This window comes from Sorex fumeus, unplaced genomic scaffold (assembly GCF_029834395.1).
Source record: "Sorex fumeus unplaced genomic scaffold, SorFum_2.1 ptg000012l, whole genome shotgun sequence".
NCBI classification, from domain to species: Eukaryota; Metazoa; Chordata; class Mammalia; order Eulipotyphla; family Soricidae; genus Sorex; species Sorex fumeus.
In genome coordinates this window covers 1,293,563-1,304,399 of record NW_026606069.1, presented here as the reverse complement: position 1 = coordinate 1,304,399, position 10,837 = coordinate 1,293,563, and the positions used below count along the sequence as shown (strand labels likewise).

Sequence of the window (10,837 nt, the reverse complement as noted above, 5' to 3'; positions counted from 1 at the left end):
ACCCCGACCCGCCGCCGCTGCTCCTCCTCCTCCTCCTGGGGGGGGGGGGGGGCCGCGCCGCATGGGGAAGAGAGCCAGAGCGAGCCCCGGACATGAATAATAAATACATCAAAGTGTTCAAGGTTAATGCGAGCCGAGAGCGAGCGGTCGTGGGCGCTGTCGTTGCGCGCGCCGCCTCGTGGGTTCCGAGCGACCTAGCGGACGCCAAGCGGGCGAAGATGTCCGAGTACATCCGGGTCACGGAGGAGGACGAGAACGACGAGCCCGTCGAGATCCCGTCCGAGGACGATGGCACCGTGCTGCTGTCCACGGTCACGGCGCAGTTCCCGGGCGCCTGCAGCCTGCGCTACCGGAACCCCGTGTCGCAGTGCATGCGCGGCGTGCGCGCGCCTGGTGGAGGGCATCCTGCACGCGCCCGACGTGGGCTGGGGCAACCGGGACTACGTGGTCAACTACCCCAAAGATAACAATAGGAACATGGAGGAGGCTGATGCTTCGTCGGAGGTGAAGGTGAAAAGGGCCGTGCAGAAGACGTCCGACCCCATCGTGCTCGGCCTGCCCTGGAAGACCACCGAGCAGGACCTCAAGGAGTATTTCAGCACCTTCGGGGAGGTCCTCATGGTCCAGGTAAAAAAAAAGATATCAAGACTGATCACCAAAAGAGGGTTTGGCTTTGTGCGGTTCACGGAGTATGAGACCCAAGTGAAGGTGATGTCCCAGCGACACATGATTGATGGACGGTGGTGTGACTGCAAACTTCCAAATTCTAAGCAAAGCCCGGATGAGCCTCTGAGGAGCAGGAAGGTGTCTGTGGGCCGCTGCACCCAGGACCTGACTGCCGACGAGCTGCGGCAGTTCTTCTGCCAGTACGGGGAGGTGGTCGATGTGTTCATCCCCAAGCCCTTGGGGGGGGGGGGGCGTTTGCCTTCTTCACATTTGCAGATGATCAGGTGGCCCAGTCCCTGTGTGGCGAGGACCTGATCATCAAAGGCATCATCAGCGTGCATATCTGCAACGCGGAGCCCAAGCACAATAGCAATAGGCAGTTAGAGAGAAGTGGAAGATTTGGTGGTAATCCGGGTGGCTTTGGGAACCAGGGCGGGTTCGGTAACAGCCGGGGCGGCGGGGCGGGGCTGGGCCACAACCAGAGCAGCAACATGGGGGGCGGGATGAACTTCAGCGCCTTCAGCGTCCACCCGGCCATGAGGGCCACGGCCCAGGCCACCCTGCAGAGCAGCTGGGGCATGATGGGGATGCTGGCCAGTCAGCAGAACCAGTCGGGCCCATCAGGGAACAATCAGAGTCAGGCCAACATGCAGAGAGAGCCCAACCAGGCCTTTGGCTCTGGGAACAACCAGTACAGCGGCTCCAACTCGGGCGCCGCCATCGGGTGGGGGTCGGCCTCCAACGCGGGCTCGGGCAGCGGCTTCAATGCATGGACTTCAGCTCCAGCATGGACTCGAAGTCGTCGGGCTGGGGCATGTAGGCTGGGCTGGTCAGTTAGACGCTAAAGACTGGTGGGAAGTCAAATTTTTCTAAACTCACGGTAAGTATATTGTAAGATACATATGCACTAAGAATTTTCAAAATTGGTTTGTTTGGTGTGGAGTATATTTAGCAGTAATTTTGACATTTTTCATTTAGAAAAAGAGGAAAAGCTAAAGGAATTTTCTAAGTTTTGTTACATAACGGGTTGAACTCTTGAGTGTTTGAAAGTGAACTGCTGTTTGCCTGACGGGTAAACCAACACCACAATTGCTATCAAGAAGCTTCTCCTGTAATATTTTATCCCTGGACTTGTCACCTGAATTATTTGCATGTTCAAAGTGGAACCCATTGGTTAGAGCTGCATTCTTTCCTCCTCGTTTTAATTTGAACCCCACCATACGGATTTTCTCCGTAGGAAGGTCCCTGGAGATCGTGGTGTTGCAATGTTTGGTTCTTTTCTTTCTGTGTGTTTTCTTAACACTTGTCTCCGCTCATATGCGAGAGTATGATATGAAGCCTTCATTTAATCTCTGCAGTTCATCTCATTTCAAACGTCTGTGGAAGAAGCACTCACTGACAGGAGTGCTGTACTCACTGCGCCGTGGGGCTCTGTCCGCTGCTTTGCCCACGCACGCAAGAGCTCGTCCCCACGCCGCCGGGCTGTGTCTCTGACGGTGGGTGTCCCATTTTTATCCGCTACTCTTTCTTTCCTGGAGGCGGATCAACGCTGTGACGGCAAGGCTGTGCTGTGGACCAGAAGGCTGTCTGAACTTCTGAAACCTTGTGTGGGATTGATGGTGGTGCCGGGGCATGAGAGGCTGGTATGAGCGAGGACAGGAGAGCGCGTGCAGAGACTTGGTGGTGCATAATGGAGATTCTTTAACTGGGCGAGATGTGTCTCTCAACCTGTGGCTTTGGTGCGAGAGTGTGCGGAGAGCCATGTTAGCAGATAACATACGTACGAACGTTTCTTGCATTCAAAGGACATCCACGTCTGTTGGAAGACTTGAAGTGAGTCTTACTATTAGCGAACCAACGTTAGCTGAATGTGTTAGTGACACGATACTGTATCTGCCCGCCCCCTTGTCAACTGCTGTGAATGCTGTATGGTGTCTGTCCTCGTGTCCTCTCCTGCTCCTGATCTGTCGGTGTGGTCATGTGGCCTGGCGCTGGTGGGATGAGCTTGTGTGCTGTACAGGAATCTCGGAGCTGAGTCGCCAGTGAGGGCGGGGGGGGGGGGGGGCGGGGGGGGGCCTGGGGCCTGCCCACCCCTAGGATGCTGTTGGTGGTCTTGTACCCTGTGCTCGGATGCTTTTATAAGAGTTGTCAATGTTGGAAATTCTGAAATAAAACTGATTTAAATTAAAAAAAAAGAAAAAATGTTCAAGGTTAAAATCTAAAAGTCCAATAATTTTATAGTTGGTGAGAATGCAAGCCACTGGAATCCTCATAAATAGGCAGCAAATGTGATGGTGGCAAATTCCTTAGAAAATTAAATGTAAATACATACTTAGCAACTCCATTTGTATTTCTCCCTAGAAGATAAGACAGCATATGTATACACAAACTGTATAAAAATACACATCAGCTTTAGAGAAACTGGAACTCATCCAAATATTTATCCACTGGTTAGTGTACAAATTGTGATAAATCCCTGTAATAGAATGCTTCTCCCTGATACAAAAGAATTATTCATGGAATTCTATAAATACTTTTATGTTCTTTTCTTTCATTTTGGTGTTGGGGCTCAGAGCTTTCTTCTAGCTCTGTGCTCAGGGACCACTGCTGGTGGTGCGTTGGGGACCACATGGAGTCCTGGAAATTGAACCCTGGCGCAGCTGCACTATATAGCTCCAACCCCTGGGATTCTATAAACCTTATACTGGACACAAGGCAGCATACTTTGAAATTAGAAATACATAAAAATGCAAAACAGATTATGGTATAATAACCCGGGCTACTTGCTCCAGTCTAGGATTATTTGGCAAAGAATGACTAGAAAAGCATACAAAAGAACTTTCTGAATAATAGAAATGTTCTAAATTTTAATTGAGACATTGATTACATCTAGGAGTCTCAGTGAATTTTTCACATTATATGTAAGCCACTTTCTTTTTTTCTATTCCTCAGCCAAAGAAGGCAGAAAGAAAGAAAGAAAGAAAGAAAGAAAGAAAGAAGAAAAAGTGTACGTAATAAGCCCACTAATATTCTCAAGTTATCTCAAAGATTTGTAATAGTAGTTGGACCAAAGACTAACCGAAATAAAGATAAGACTGTAATTTGAGATACCAAAGAGTAATGAATAAGACTTTGCATATGATTTATTTAGAATGGGTGAAGGACAACTAGAAGGTGAAGGTAACCACCAGATTCTTGGTTTGAGACAATTAGGTGGTTTGTGGTTTTAAATCCATAAAAATACAGAAGTTGAAACTTTAATTGATATGTGAGGGGATGAAAACGATTACATGTTTCACATATGGTTGAGGTGACCCTAAATTATGCAAGTTAGGTCTGGGTAAAAGTTAGATATACTGTTTCACCTTTGATGGAAGAGGAATAATTTCCCATAATGTCTTGATAGTTATCATCACACAGATACCATAACACAGATAGAAAGGAGAGGAGGTTATCTAGAAAGAGAATGTAGTGAAAGTGCAATTAAAGAACTGATATGACAGAGCCTTTAAAAGAGTCTATAGACCAAGTAGAGACGATATGGCATTATTTGTCAGTGTTCTTGACAAAGAACACTGACAAATAATGCCTAGAGATATCTGAGTAAGGCTTCCTGAGGAAGGGGAAGCAGCTGACACAGACAAAAGAACTATGCCTTTGATGAAACATTGGGTTGGAGAGGATAGGGTGGGTGGGTTTAGCTCCAGACAGTTTCTTTAGGTTGAAAGATGTCAAAGTTTTACAGCTTTGAGCTGGGAGGCCAGACCACCTCCTGAAAAAGACACAGGGGAAAAACGAATGGATTTCACAATCACTAAAGTAGAACAGCAGAATTTAACTTTTAAAACTTGGATTAAAAGCTTGAGACTGTATAGGGTAGGCGCCTGCCTGGCACACTGCTGATCCTGGTTTGCTCACAGCACCACATATCATCACCTAAGCACAGTGATCTCTGAGCACGGAGCCTGGAGTGGCCTGAGCATACCCAGGTGATGCCCCAAAATAAAAACAAATAACAACCAAACAAGGTTGATAAGGTCTCTGGCAAGTGTTCAATGAGAGTTGGAATCAGTGCCTTGATTTTTTTCATAATAACAACCTGTCTAGTTATGCATTTTCTTTTCTTCTTTCTTTAATTGAATCACCAAGAGATAAAGAGTTGAAAAGCCATTTATGGTCAGATTTCAGTCAAACAGTGTTCCAACACCAATCCCACCACCAGTGTACATTTCCCACCACCTGTGTCCCTAGTTTCCCTCCCGTCACTCTTCCCCCACAAGCCTCTCTCTACAGCTGGCAATTTCCGTCTTTCTCGCTTTGCCTGTTTTTCCCCATCTCTGTCTGTCTCTGTCTGCCCCCCCCCCCCATCTATGCCCCTTCCCACTTTTGGGTATTATGGTTTGAAACACAGATACTGAGAGGTTATCCTATTTGTTCTTTTACCTATTTTCAGCAAGCAGTTCTTAGAGTGATCATTTCCAACTATCTTTGTCAGTGCAATTTTCAATTGCATAATTTTATGCTTATGCCCAAGCTAGAAAGGAGACTGGTTAGGTTCATATAACATCATAACATTATGGATATACAAATAGTTTCAATTAAAGAGTCAAAATTTTAGAGAATGAATAAAATTAGGTACCAAGGAGAGAGGAGAAGGACAGGAGGAAGCTGATGGACAGAAGAGGACAGGTACAAATTTGGACAGGAAGATCAGGTGCTGTCACAGCACAGGGTTGTTGGAAGTCTTTGAACCAGCAAACCAAAAAGACCAAAAGATTTGTCAGAGAGGGAATGTCTGCGTTGATTATTTCAGCAGATCCAGCATTTGGAGAAAGGAAATGACACAGGTATCAGATTGCTAAGGTAGAGTAGAGATCACAAAACCAAAAGTCTAGGATATTAGGTGAGTCAACTACAAGGATAATGAAGTTTTATTGATGATAGCAGATGCTGGAGAGCAAAACCATGCCACAGTTTTGATAGTCCAGTCCAGTGAGTAAGGCTGTTTCCAAACCACCACATAACAGCGGTGAGCAGGAGATGAGAGTAGCATAGCCAGCTGGCAAAGAATGGGAAAAGAATTGATGTTTGGACAGCAAATCAACCCCAATAATCATCTTAAAAATGCAGAGAGATGCAGAGAAACCTCCACTTAAGAAGACTAAGAATGAAATTTTGTTCTTGTTTCAGGGGGAGCAGATCTCAGCCTCATCAGGAAAGGTGGGTGAAGGGGAGGAAGTCGTAGAGTTGGCGCTGGACTGAGATGAAAGAAAGAGAGAGGGTGAAGAGTAAGGGCCCGGTGAGGAGTGCTGCTTGGCTGTGGAAAGTCAGAGGGTGAAGGGTACGGGCATGGTGAGGAGTGGTGCTTGGCTGTGGGAAGTCAGCTCCTATTCTCTGCCACTAATCACTGGCCTCAATCAGTGTGGAGCGAACGGTAGTAGGGGCCACAGCAGAGTATATAAAACTAGAATATGAGGGAGATACAGAACCACTGCCCAACTACAGCTAATCGTCTCTTCATACACTGCCATTAATCAGTCAACAAAAGGGAGTTCTTAGTCTCAAATAAGGTTGATGAAAATAGTTGATTACCTAAACTTCTTTACAGGTGATAAAATAATAGAAAAATTGCAACTGAGTAGCCAATTCACCATATTATTGTTAAAGACTTTGATATAAAAATGAAAATAAGAAAATAAAGACTAATATAAAGGCTTGTCGACCAAGTGATCGTTAATTGTTTAAGGGCAAATCCTGAGCATGTCATTTTCTTTTCTTTTTTTTTTTTTGTTGCTTTTTGGGTCTTACCCAGCGATGCTCAGGGGTTACTCCTGGCTTTGCACTCAGGAGTTACTCCTGGTGGTGCTCCGGAGACCAAATGGGATGCCAGAAATCGAACCCAGGTTAGCCGCATCCAAGGTAAACGCCCTACCCCGCTGTACTATTGCTTCAACACCCTTAACATGTTATTTTCATTTCCTTTTAATTTCACTTCCATTGACTATTCCAGAAAACAAGGGATATACTGCTGAAATGGTTTTTTATTGTCAAAGTTCCTGGCTTTTACATTGCTGTGTAGGCTGTAATTAATTGCCTTAGTGGCATCCTGGTCCTAGAGAGAAATATGAGAAAGGGGCTTACTTGACTGGTATTAGTCAGTGGGGATGCACCATTCATGACAAACATTATCCATATCACTCATGTGTCTGACAGATATGTGATTGGCAGCTAGACTGAGCACATTTCAGCTGCAGGATTTATCCCAAATTTGATTCAATGATTTCTGAAATAAAAGCATCATAAATATCTTCCAAGCAGTCACTAGAAATTGCCAAGGCAGTAAAGGAGAAATTATTGAATTATCGATTCTGATACTGAATTTCTGTTTGATATTTTTATTTATATAACTGTTGGTCTTCTAAAAAAATACACTTTGTTCCAGTGCCAGACATCTCATGAGAAATTCATTTTCTTTTCATTTTAAGATACTTGGATTATACAGAAAAGGCAATGAAATAGATTAGGAGGATTTAAAAAAGAAGAAGAAGAAGAAGAAGAAGAAGAAGAAGAAGAAGAAGAAGAAGAAGAAGAAGAAGAAGAAGAAGAAGAAGAATAAGAAGAAGAAGAAGAAGAAGAATAACTAAGTACTAAGGCAGAAGGGAAAAAGCTCAGTGAAGACAGGAGTTTATTGAATAACATGAGTGTGTTGATCTGAAGTCATCCAGAATAGGATTAGCAGAACACTAGATGAAAGACAACCATGCGAGCAAGCCGGGTCCCGGGAAAACATCCAACCCCATCAAAAAATGGGGCAATGAAGTGAACAGAAACTTTCTCAAAGAAGAAATCAGAATGGCAAAAAAGCACATGATAAAATGTTCTACATCATTAATCAAGGGAGATGCAGATCAAAACCACAATGAGATACCATCTCACACCTCAGAGACTGGCCCACATTCAAAGGAACAAAAGCAACCGATGCTGGCGTGGATGTGGCGAGAAAGGAACACTCCTTCACTTTTGGTGGGAATGCGGACTGGTTCAGCCCTTTTGGAAAACAATATGGACGATTCTCAAAAAATTAGAAATTGAGCTCCCATTTGAGCCAGCAATACCACTCCTGGGAATATATCCCAGAGAGGCAAAAATGTATAGTCGAAGTGACATCTGCACTTGTTTGTTCATTGCAGCACTCCTTACTATAGCCATAAACTGGAAGAAACCTGAGTGCCCAAGAACAGATGACTGTTTAAAGAAACTTTGGTACATCTACACAGTGGAGTACTATGTAGCTGTTAGAAAAGATGAAGTCATGAAATTTACATACAAGTGGTACAACATGGAAAGTATTATGTTAAGCAAAATGAGTCAAAAACAGAGGGATGGACATAGAAAGATTGCATTTGTCTGGGGAATATAAAGTAACAAAATCTGAGATTAATACCCAAGAATAGCTGAGATCAGCACCAGGAGGATTACTCCATAGCTTAGAGGCCAGCTGGGCATTCTAGGAAAAGGGCAGCTCAGATAGAGAAGGGAGCACCAAATAAAGGGTGTTTGGAGGATCTTCCCAGGAGGGGAGATGCTTGTTGAAAGTAGACTATGGACTGAACATATTTGCCACTCAATGCCTCTTTTGCAGACCACAACACCCAAGAGGAGAGATAGAACAAAAGGCAGGGTGGGATGGGGATGGGGGTGGGAGGGATATTATCCATTGGGGTGGAAAATGGGCACTGGTGGAGGGAGGGGTATTTGATCATTGTATAATCGAAACCCAAGCACAAAAAATTTTTAAATCTACAACTGTACCTCATTGTGTTTAACTAATGAAAATTTTAAAAAATGGAAAAAAAAGAAATAAAATAAAAAGATGAAGCACCAAAGATGCTTTGCAGGGCATGGGATCAAAAAAGATTCAAGCATAATCCATATTTTTTTCAATTTGTCTAAATTTTTATTTGACTAGCAAAACTTAGATCTACAATTTTTACTTCCAGGCTTTTCTCTGAAAATGATTTTTCCAATCAGTTGTCTTGCCATCCAGAAACACAGGTTTGTTTTGTTACTCCATTAATTTCCTAAATTAGACCCATTTTAGACCATAAAAAAACAATCCAAGTAATTCACCTTTCTTTACTTTTCATTTCTACTTTATTATTTTTCATATTAGGTTTCTACTTTAGAAATTGAAATTAACTCTTAAAGGTGTCTCAACCACCTCGCTTTCTAATGCAGGTTTCATCTTTTCAAACTCTTCAATATTTAACTGAGGTGATATGTTTATAACATTCTTTGTTACAGATGCAAGTATGTAATTTGACAAATGTATATAGTACAGCATGCAAACCACCAAAGGAGGAATTATATCCATCTCCACACCACTTATTCCATCTCTTCTTCCCTTCTAGTCATCATCAATTAAATACATAAATATTTAGATACTGTTTGAAAAATTTTAATGATAAAGATCATGACATCTAAGCATTATGACAAAGGTCCACTTGATTTGAAACGGTACTAATTCTTTAGAAAATTATTCTTTATAACAATATATAATATGAAGTTGCAAGTGACTTTGGGTATGATCTAATTCAACAGTGTACCCATTTTTTGGGCATTATATAATGGGATGGGGAAGTTATAGTGAGTGAATATATAAAGGTTGAACAGGATGTCAATGGAAACAATGAATGAAATATCTCTGGATAATATAAGACATTAGGTAAAGGACGTATTTGTATTGGAAGCCATATAGAATATAACTGAGACATTTTCCCAGAACACAGACACAAAATATTAAATAGATATTCATTTCATGAATGTAAATAAATAAGGCGTGTGGTACTAAACAAATGTAGATCAATATTGAACTTTTTGATTAATCTAAATATTCTTCTGTTTTGCTTAATATCTTTTAAGTAGAATGGATTAGAGAAAAGATACAGACCCAGAATAATAATACTCAGAGGAATACTGCTTAAAACTGGATTAAATTTATATTTACTCAACAGAAAATTGCACATGTCCTTATGCATGCAGTGTCTTCCATCATCCTTACTTCATATCCCCATTATCAATTTTGCCAGATGTGGCTCATAACAAGAACAAGCGAATATCTTGAAGACCCATGAATAGCTTATTTGAATGGAAATGTCATCTTGTTTGGTTCAATTAAATTTGTTCTTTGGTCAGTTCATAGAAATTCTTTCTCTTATTGATACTACCCATCTTTGCCTTGAAGGAGAAGTACAAATATCCACAGTGTAGATGTAACCGTCAAATAACTTTTCAGTGTTTCCAACTGTCTGAAAATACCTATGGTGGAAAGTAGTCTAAGTGAAGCCTCTCAGTGTGGGATATTTATGGCACTGTAACCATTACAGGCATTGGGACTTCATTCCCTTGTACCTTTTATCATTCTTTAGTGCAACGATGGTTCAGATTTTGTGTTCTCTCCTACAACCAGTACTTCCTTCTCCTCCACAAAAATGTTATCTGCCAGTCCAAGTGAACACCGCCATGCTGCTGGGAAACCTGAGAATGTATGTTCTTACACACCATCCCAAAATTGAAGACCAGTAAACTGTTTTACATTTTTGTGAGGATACCTTGGAGGTATAACCAACTGACATAGAGATCAACTGAACATAGTGAGACAGGGTTCTTCCGAAAATGTTTAGGATGTCACATCATTCCTCCCCCCCCCCCCCCCCCACTTTGCTTCTTTATTTTCCTATGAGGTTTTTTTGCCAACACTTCCTGAGGACACTTTTCACAGAAACATTCAATTTGCAGTTCGTCTCCAAAAAATCCAGTCTAAACAAGTTGACTGAAACAGTCGTGTGCCTCTGGGACTGCCCTCCTGAAATTCTTGGTCAAGCTATCTTTGATTTGACTTTCATTAGTGAGGTCCAAAGGGAGGATGGAGCAAATGGCAGGAAGCTTGGAGACTTGGCTTGCACAAAATCCTGCATCGTGCTGCTTCCTACCTATAGGGCAGGCAGGTTCTCAGCTCTCACCTTTGAACACAGACACAGTCTCTTAGTCCTTGGCAGTGCGTTCTGCCAGGTTGCATGATGTTGCAGATATCCGTGAGTTTTGGTACTCACCTTAGGGGCATATCATGCCTAAGGAAGTGCAACATTAAAAAGAGAAGAGAGGTAATGTT

The 10,837-nt window shown here is 42.8% G+C and overlaps 1 pseudogene; it reads left to right on the top strand.

Moving 5' to 3' along the window:
• Positions 1–218: 218 nt before the first annotated feature.
• LOC130020457 (TAR DNA-binding protein 43-like) lies at positions 219–1,486 on the top strand (annotated as a pseudogene).
• Positions 1,487–10,837: the final 9,351 nt, after the last annotated feature.